This window comes from Orbicella faveolata, unplaced genomic scaffold, assembly GCF_042242905.1.
Source record: "Orbicella faveolata isolate gen_17 unplaced genomic scaffold, um_ofav_v1 contig_34, whole genome shotgun sequence".
Taxonomy (NCBI): Eukaryota; Metazoa; Cnidaria; class Anthozoa; order Scleractinia; family Merulinidae; genus Orbicella; species Orbicella faveolata.
The window spans coordinates 3930001-3940000 of NW_028301563.1; the positions used below are offsets into that span (position 1 = coordinate 3930001).

Sequence of the window (10000 nt, forward strand, 5' to 3'; positions counted from 1 at the left end):
TCACATGTGTTGAAGATTAACAGCTTTTCCATAACACAGCAAAAAACTAGTTGGATATATTTGGATATAACAGCGTTTCAGGAGTTCAAAGTTTCCCTCCTCTTACCACACGCTTGCGACGATTTAGCCAGAGTCTATCTCGACCGAAAAGTAAAAAATAATTGCAAGTTTGAGTTTCGCCTGAATTGTTAGCAACGCCTGATGTTTCACCAAGGCCCAATAAGTGACAATAAACTTTATGTCTGTAGATGCTGCTCAGTTTTGTTTGTGTAAAAATCCAATAAATTGTTTGTTGTCGATGAATAAGAGCGCCCTCCGATGCGTGTTTTGTACAGTCAGTAAACGAGACAAATTGGACTTCCGCACTTTCGTGTGAAAACGTACATCGAACTCATACAATATCTCAATAGTTTTTAAAATATGTTTAAGGTTGATAAATGTTTGAGAACCTATTAAATTAAAAGCTTAGCAGGAAATGTGTGAATACAGCAGAAATAATCAGCACAGTTACGCTGATGCTTTCTCTAATCAACTTCGAATAACGATTCCGATTTTGTTGGTGGACGAAACTCCTTGGCTATTTTATTTTCGCAGTGTAAAACTTCACTAAGCTTATGTTGAAGAAACACACATGATGTTAGTAGCCTTTTGGCGTTGGTGGAAATTTTTGCAGCATCCCAGCACAAAAGATAACGAAAAAATCTTTGTCAAGATTTGTTGACAATTGAAAACACCGACTCCGGCTTGAAAGTGCACGCGCTGCACTATGCAAATGAGCTACTTGTACCCGTCAGACTTTCCTTTGAAAAACTTTTGCAAACTCGCCAAACAAGCAGAAACAATAAGAAACCATCAAAACAGGTTTTGTTTATGATTGAGCATTGTTTGAGAAACTCACAAATTAACTCGATACTAGATCGAAGAGTAGTTTTCTTGCTATATATTCCTATATTTTCTTGCTATATTCGGGACTTTCCCTTTTATATTTCCGCGACTGGCATCCGGTTTTTCCAAGAATCTTCGCTTGGTTAACCACTGTACAAACCATATTTTACATTCGAAAGGATATATAATATGTAATCAAAAACCGTCTTGTGGAGCTTCGTTTAGTGATCATGATGATTTTCAAGCGTCTTAATTTATGTTAAAAAATATATTTTTAAATGGTGAAGCATTTCTTGATTTCTGGAGGGTCGGGAAGCATGATTTTGGTTCATGAAGAGGCTCAACAGAACATACTCTAAAGTGCTTGATAATGCACGTTTCACGATTCGTGAATGGTGAAGGTTTTTTTGAAAAGTGGAGGGTCGGGAAAGCCGTTTTTTTTTTTTTTAATGTGCCTACTTTCTTTTCATGTGAAAAACCTGTTTGGAAACATACAAACGAGGCTATTCAAATTATGCAAACTGCTATATTTGATGGACTATTTGATGCTCTTTGGTGTTCATGTAAATTGTCGTAGTGTGGAGGACACGTGTGTCAATAGGAAAACGAACCATTTTTCTGGCGGTATTAAGGTAATTTCGTTGTTGACATCGCATTTGTACACTATAGGCTCTGACAAGAAACGTAACAACGCAAGATGACAGATTTAAAAACACTTTTACCTGATACAATGAGATCGGGTCTACGACTAAAGACTGAGGACTGAAGTCTGAAGTCTGGAGACTGAAGTCTAAAGTCTGAAGTCTGAAGTCTGAAGACTGAAGTCCCTCCTCGGCTTTCGTAGACATCATATCCCATAATTTCAAAAATTTTGTTTTTGTGACTCCATCACTTTAGGACTCTATTGAAGGTCAGAAGGTGATTTTTTAGCCAATCAGCGGTTTTTTCCGCAACCAGAATACGGTTCAGGTTTCTGGAGAGGGAGTGCCGTGTGATAACCCCAAACACGCCCGCAAAAGGAGATTAAACACGCAGGCTATTTCGATCTATTTCTTCTTCAATACTCTGTGAAAGTCGACTGACATTGCTCGATTACCAAAGGTAAGCGACTCTACTCCGATGGGGTGATGCAGCATGACTTGGTTCGTAATGTTATGTATGTCATCTACATGGTCTTTTCACTGAAAAATGTATCCATTACTAGTGTTGGGTTTTTGCTTCAGCCCTGAGTTGACTGAGTTATTGTATCCAAAATAGCCACCATCACTGGTGATTTTACCGACATGCCCACCGAAAGAAGCAGGGCAGTTTCTTTCTTTCCATTCCACCGAAGCCGTCGGGCGCGTCTGCGTCATTAATAAATGAGATTAAGAAAAAACCTCTCGAAGCTTTGCTTCGTGGTAAAGTACATGCCAAGACGGAACACAGATCATCTAAACTTATGTGGGCGAAGATTGTGCAGTCGTCAATTATTGTGACCGCGGTTTCGGCTCTGTATTTTCTTTATTGTCTGGTCTGGGTCTTAGCTGAATCGTTCAGGGAGTGTGCGAATCGAATAGGCGACTGAAATTCAGGCTGTCTGAGTCGAATATAACGCGGTTTTGGACGTTGCGCCACTTTGCTGTTTCGCACAATCGACCTCAAGTCGCATCCGATGGAGCTCGAGGGCTTAATTCATAGAATCCTGGATTTCTCTGAAGATCTTTCGCAGCTATACGCATTTGTCGTCCAAACACCCGCGCACGGCTGCGAGAACTCGATCTTACGGCGCTGAGTCACGTAAAGCAGGCTCAGACCTGTTTAAACCGCCATCTTCTGGTGATCTGAAACGAAATGAAGTCTCTAACAATTTTTATGTACTGAATTAGATAACCTATAGGGGTATTTTGCGCGTAGTGTCTAGTAGCCTTGTTAAAGCGTGTAATCTTCGCCACCTTCTGGCTTTGATCTGAAACAAAATACCAATTATGTATCCGATAATGTATGTACTGTTATTCGTTTGATTGTGTTGTTCTTTGACTCTTTTCTATTCGGTGTTTTCGCGGGAAAAAAATTTAAACCCCAGCACTCGTCGAAAATCCTTTTTTTTTCACTAGAAACTCATCTCGGAACATACGCAAATTTATATTCGTTTGAAAGTTCAATGAAATGTACTTTTCCGGGTATTTCAGTTTCCCTTCGGGGTAAAGAAAACTCTCGGATTAAAAATTACGCCGAACCAAATCTCTTCAAAAACCCTGACTTCGAAGTAATATCTCTCTTTCGCGTTAATAGCTACCACACATCGGGGCAGAAAAATCTATTCCTTAGCAATCCAGCTTCATCATGTTAAAATTTCAGCAAAATCAAACAGAACCAGACTTAATTACAATTTACTTTTGATACCTCGGTCAAGTAAACTCAGGAAACGACGGTCACCCACGGCATCTGAAAATCATGAACATAACACGAAGCTAAGTTTTGGTCCTAAAAATCCAGAATTATTGCCTGAGAGCTGAAATTGAATGGAGACATCTTTTTTCAAACTTTTCTTAGGTGAATTATACGAAAAAATGACCTCAGCGGGATACAAAAGAGAACGAAACAAAAAGCAAAGCGGGACAGTTTCAGAGCTGATAATTTATTCAATTTGTTCACCGCGTGGCTTTCGTCACTTTTAAGTAAGTACCTTATTACATGAAATTTTCGCGACACGTTAATTTCGCGATTTTGCGAAAATTTTGCATTTTGACTCACTTTAATTTCGCGATTTTGAGTGAGACACACTATATTTCTTTGTCAATGTTATTTAAGATGTCCCTGAATTTGAAACAACTTAATCAACAACGTCCAAATAAACAGAAACGCAACTGATTATGTAAACAGTAACAAGAAACATGTTCTCACAGTGTCTACAAGGCAATTGAAAGGTTTAAGCAACTAGTGGAACAGCACTACAAGGAGCCAGTAAATGGACAGTTTGAGGATTGTACAAAAGAAGTGCTACCTGGAGTGGAGATGGAAAGCAGTAGTCATGAAGAGGACCAGAACATTACCACAGAATAGTTCAAAATGATTGTTATAAACGTGTGTAATGGTAATAAAGTCGCTTTTTTAATTATTGACGTAATGTGAGTTACTTAATTTTCGCATCATGTTAATTTCGCGACATTTAATTGTCGCGTCACTTAAATTTCGTGATTTTTTTTAAATTGCGAAATTCGCGAAATTAACGTGTCGCGAAAATTTCAGGTAATGTGTTAATAATAATAATAATAATAATAACAATAATAGTGATAATGATAATGATAATGATAATCATTATGATAATGATAATGATAATGATAATAATAACGTTAATAAAGTTAAAAAAGCTTGCTTCTGGATAATGTCAGCCTTAGAAGGCAGTAACGTACTGGTCCCGAATTACTTTCTGTATCTTTACAAATGTCCTGACTTCCATCTTCGAAAGATTTGACCTCAATTTTTGAGCAGATAAACATTTCGCCGACGGCGACAGCCATTACGGTGGCTTGCATACTAATTAGTTTACTTGACAAAACTCTCCCGAGGGGGGAGGGGGATGCGAAGAAAAGAGCTGAAAAATGGCCTGTAATTGGCTAATGATGAGATCATCCCACAGGATATTGAGATGCTGAATTGAAGCTGACAATGTATGTAACGTATGTATTGTTGCACTGGTGTTGTTTTGACGAAAGTAAGTCTGTTCCTTAGAAGTCAGATTGCGGTAGGCATTACGTATACTGAACGTTTCTGGCATTCTTGAATGAGAATAGATTTTTGTTCGAATGAACGAATACACATTGCCTTTGTAACAGCTTTGTTTAGCACTGTGTATGCTAAGCTGTCAGACCGAAGTCCGGGGGGACTCCCAGGTAAAGAGGACAGGGGTACTCATCAGAAATTTTGAATAGAACCCCTAAGAGGTACCGAGATCCAGTTTTGTGGGCGTGGTTCGAAATTTTTGCAGCCCTAAGAGGTGTTTTATTGTCGGCTTCAATCCCGGGGGGGAGGGACTCCCATATAAAAAGAACGGCTCGTCCTACCTTAGAGGGGTTAAACAAGCGGTTTTGGTACCTGTTGTTCAGCCTCAAAAGATCCACAGCGGAAGCTTTTGCGGTACCTGTTAGGGTATTGAGCCAAAAAAAATATGACAGGAAATAATGTGTTGTTTTAGAATTGATATATATCGTTGTTCTTGTTTCTTGAAGCAAGCACGCTTAGAGAGAGAAAAAAAATGCAATGAAAGAGGCATAGCACTGTAACCACAAAACAAAATACACCTGGATAGTAATAAAGGGTTAATGCAACAGAAAACGAAGAAAAGTAAAACTTGTATTTGTTTATTTCCCCTGGACAATTAGCAATTTATTTCGCATATTTTGCACACGACCTTTTTTTAACTCAATAATAGACATGTCACGTGTCACGACAATCTGTTTTTGGTTCAAAGTGTAACGCATATAGCGTAGGGAATGTCACGGTTTTTTTTAATACGGAATCTTTTTTTGTTCAAAAAGCTTAATTTCCTTTTTAACAAAAGAGTTAATAATTAGCTTCCCGGTTTGCTAGAGCTTCTTGTTACAGCTTTGGTTAAATATTGATACTTTAAAAGCAGTGAAGATAACAAAACAATCTATTTTTTTCGATTTTAGCAGTGCTTTTGACAGCCAATATGGATCAAGACGATTAAAAAAATAAAGAATTTCATAATGGTAGCGATACAATAACTGCCTCGTCCCCAAGAGTTGCTCCTTGACTGGTGTGAGGTGCACATCAGAGTGGGTGTCCATGGTGTTGTGGGCCTACATATAGCACTCGAAAATCAGAACGCAGCGCAAACATTAACCCGTGTAGCAAGCGTTTCCACAGCAAAGTGAGAACGAGTCAAGTCTGCTCGCGCGAAACTAGGGGCGAGAGGCAAAAAAAAAATAAATAAAAAAAAAAGACGGAGTCGGCGGTAGCTTTGTTGATATTTTTTGCTCAATATAGACCCAATTCTTGTGTGGCGAGAATTCTGAGTGTTTGTAGAAAAACGCTTGCTACTAACACTTGCTATGGAAGCTACCATAGCAAGCACCGCGCTCCTTGTTTCAAGCTCTTAATTCGCTGACGAAAAGCAAGAACGCCTGTCAACTAAACGCATAAAAAAAGGCAAGGAGTAGCTTGAATTTAAAATCACGTAAATCAGTAAGAATTGGATCAGGCAAAGGCCTTTGCATTCAGAAGTAGTTTCTAAGGGCTCTTTGATTTGTGTTAGGCATGCATTTATAGTTAAATTCGTCATACATCATTCATTTAAAAATATTCTCTCTTTCTGCCTTTGTTTTCCGATCTTTGGGCGCGCAGTAGAATTATGTTTGTTATGTTTGTAAGTCCTATTATTGTTTTGGATAATATTTCATGATCTTGACTTACATTTTTTTAAAAATTTTAATTAATGAGGAATACCTGTAAATTAGCTGGTACGTGTGTCATTTTGTCTTTCATGCGATGCCGGTCACACCTCACCTAGGACAACATAACTTGGTTTTCTTTCGATTAATTTGACGGACTTTACTTCAGTCGTAATCGTAGGCTTAGGTAGTTTCACATATCAGACTTGAAGGTGCACAAGTTCAAGTGCAGGCAAATTTAATAGCAATATCAGTAGCTTTGACTAATAAATACTTACATGTTAGAGCGGTTTTCAACTGAGTGAGGTAAAACCAAAACCAAACCAAAACCAATTAAACGAATTAGTCTACTTACCAATTAGACAACCAGTCCAAAACCAAAACCAAAACCAAAACCAAAACCAAAGTAATTGCCTGATTAGTCTTGACACTCAGATGAAAACCGCTCTATTGATCTTTTTACCAGAAGTTCACGGTAAAACCAATAGTCGTTTGCAACTTTGTAGGCATAAGATGGTGAAGACTCATAATTGCCTGGTGAAATTTTCTAATGGGCTGAATTCCACCGATATGACGTATGTGACAGAGTGGTACAAGCATGGACGACTGGCTGACGGCTTCTCTTGGCCAGATACCATTGAGCCAGGCTACCGTGACAAAAACGGCGTTCTCAGCTATGAAAGAAACGGGGCTGTATTCGTAGGATGTTCAGGATACGTAACCTACAAGATGTTCGATACCGAGGTCACCATTGCCTTCGCCAATCCATATAGGCAACGCGCTAGGAGTCGGGACCGGCGGCAAGCGCGTGTGGGATGACATGAGTAACCATAAGTACCACGAGTTTATCGTAAATGTAGACACCAGTGGCGGAACCTTTCAGTTCGATTGTAGATGCACGCATGGATCAACCAACACATGTACCGTCAATATCACTAAAAAGTAGTTGCACTGAGCAACCTTTTGTCCTTACGTCACTGTGTAGGCACGTATTTTAAGACTTTTTCTATAATCGTTTTATTCGCTTTTCGTTCGAATATTGTTTTTATTATTATTATTATTATTATTATTATTATTATTATTATTATGCATTGTTACATACAGTGGTTACAATACTTATAAGACTAATACATGTACTTACATTATTTATAATACTTCGTATTCAATGTGATTAATTCTGTCGCTTACAATACAAAGCCTAACACTGCTTATATTACTTACAATGCAATATATACACGGGGAGAGGGGTGGGGAGGAGGAGGAGGAGGGGTACTTCCTTATATGGGGCAGGGCTATATGGGTATGTGCGGCCCCAAAGGGTATGGCTTTTCAGCGGTTTTGTTCATAAATAGGGTATCGATTTTTGCTGATTTTAGCCATTTTGGTCATAAATGGGGTATGGTTTTTGCACTCTAGCAATTAAATTACCTATGCTACTTAAAACGTTTACACCTATGACATAACGATATTTGCATTATTTTTTCACTCTAATATGGTTTATTCACTCTATCGTGTTATTGTTTTATTTTTTGCAGTTTGATAGTGAGTGCACGGATGGTCCAGCCACCACTTACACTGTCCATGCATGTAAAAGCATTTACAAGGTTTTCGCCTTACGTCACCCTTTTCAGTTAAGTTCTTATTAAACAGAGACAAGAAAGCTGTAGAGGCTGCAGAGTTTCGAATCCGCACGCCATTAGAATCACATTGCTCGAGAAAGAAAAAGAAGATACTTGCCACAGAGTTCTCGAAGTTAGTAGCGTACTTAGTTAAAGTTTAGAACAACCCAAATAGTAGCCCGATACTTTCCATCATGATCAATTCTTGATTTCAAAGTTAAGGATCAATTTAAAGCAAAGTGAACTTTATCAGGATGTGCAAAAGTGTAAGTTTTGTTACTTCAGTCGAAACTCTACTTATACGGCCACCTCTCTATAACAGCCACATTTTTGTCTCAGCGGACAGTCAATACATCTACTCTTTTTCAACCTCTCTACAACGGCCAGCTCTCCACGACGGCAACGGCCACTAAAACGCGTACCAACTGCCAAAATAAGCTCTCGACAACGGCCAGTTAATCAACGACTGACTGGTGTATACTCACTGAATGGTGTATACAAAACCCAATTTTTTTTTAAAGACACGAAACTTGATTCGTACCGCGAGTCGTTGGCCTCTGTTTCTGTTTTGCAACATGCACACATGCTACCATAAGCATTTCTTAAGGACAAAAATGTTACACCCCCGAAAAATCGCTAGTGTTATGATTACACCCCTACCTCCTCACAGCAACCACTTTCGTTTGTCCCCAAGGCGGCCAGTGTTGAGAACTGAGGTTCGACTGTATCATGAAGATTAAGAATTAGCCAATCGGATTTTGTGTAGTTATGAAGCCTGCACTTGCGTTCATTAGTATTAAGCTTTGGTATTGCTCTGTATTAGCGAGCACTGTGTGCACTTTAGGCGATAGAACAGTGACGTTAAAACTGTAACAATAGTAAGGAACGTCAGTCACATTTTTAATGGAACATATGGCTGTCTATATTACTAACCATTAGATACTTTGCATATCAACTGAACAGCTACGTCGGTACACAACGACTGGTTTACTTAGATCAAAGCCCAGAGATCAAAATGATCTTTACCAGAACCTAGAAAGGTGTACGTTTTGTTACTATCATGATGATTGAGAATTAGCCAATCGGATGTTCTGAAGTTATCAATCCTACACCTCTTTGAGCAAGCACCTGTGTTTACTTTTGATGATATAAAACGGGGTGTAAAAATAACGTGAAAACTGATGCAAATCGATTACCAAGGATCGCTCGAAACACGTGTATTAGCTGTGAATTACTTAGGGGTGATCTAGAAAGGTTACTCAACATTAAAGAAGTTGCTATGTTCCATAAGACGTCTCAGTGTTTACTGCCGTTTCCTTGACTTTTGGGATTAAGAAAGTAGACCCTGAACCTGTGACATCTTGTAACGAGTGCCGGTTACCACTGCAAGTGATTAGCTCTGGCAGTTTTACGGATTCCTAGTGCACCATATACATTCAGTCGGAACGTTTATAATTTGCAAGCAAGTGTAGCAGCGAAAGAAAAGTTTCTTTCTTTCATTATTTTACTGAGAAAGTTTACTTAAAACCCTCGACTTCATATGCTATTAATAAATAATTGCATCAAATGCCTATCATCACCATTGAACATTGGGTTGAGAACAAACACAAAACTTTGCTTATTCTCCTGACGGCTGAACTTTAAGTTTCGTTCTCTCATGTGTATATTTGCGTATCACAACCTTGGAAATATTTTTAAAAATTCAATGACCTTGTAAGTAGCTGCGTAGTCTGATGATGCTATAAATTTTGCGGAAAAATAACATCGTTCTCGTGTCTCATTTCGGTTTTGTATTTTGTCAACATTGGAGAAAACTGAATGCAAACACTGTATATATCACTTCTGTCAGTTTCCCGGAAAAATTGCTCTTCAGTCTTGAAAAAGAGTTCGAGCTAATAAAATAATCTATTTATTATTTGGCTGGTGATGAATGACCTCAGTGAATGTTCTGCTTTGTCCCCTCGAGGAGCCTTGCATTAACGGTGATTTCTCATAGCAAATTTTGTTTTCTGCCTGTGCAAGTGATTCAAAGAAATTATTTTGAAAAATCACGCTCTGGAGGATTAATAAACTTCTCACCAGATGGCAAAGCTTATTCGT

General features: G+C 38.6%; 1 pseudogene across 1 annotated transcript; it reads left to right on the top strand.

Annotated features, from left to right (window-relative positions):
* The first annotated feature begins 1826 nt into the window (after positions 1-1826).
* On the top strand, positions 1827-9190 carry LOC149104335 (uncharacterized; annotated as a pseudogene). The gene is made up of 4 exons (XR_016210173.1): positions 1827-1986; positions 3774-3961; positions 6788-7266; positions 7817-9190. The product of XR_016210173.1 is annotated as an uncharacterized LOC149104335 (transcript).
* Positions 9191-10000: the final 810 nt, after the last annotated feature.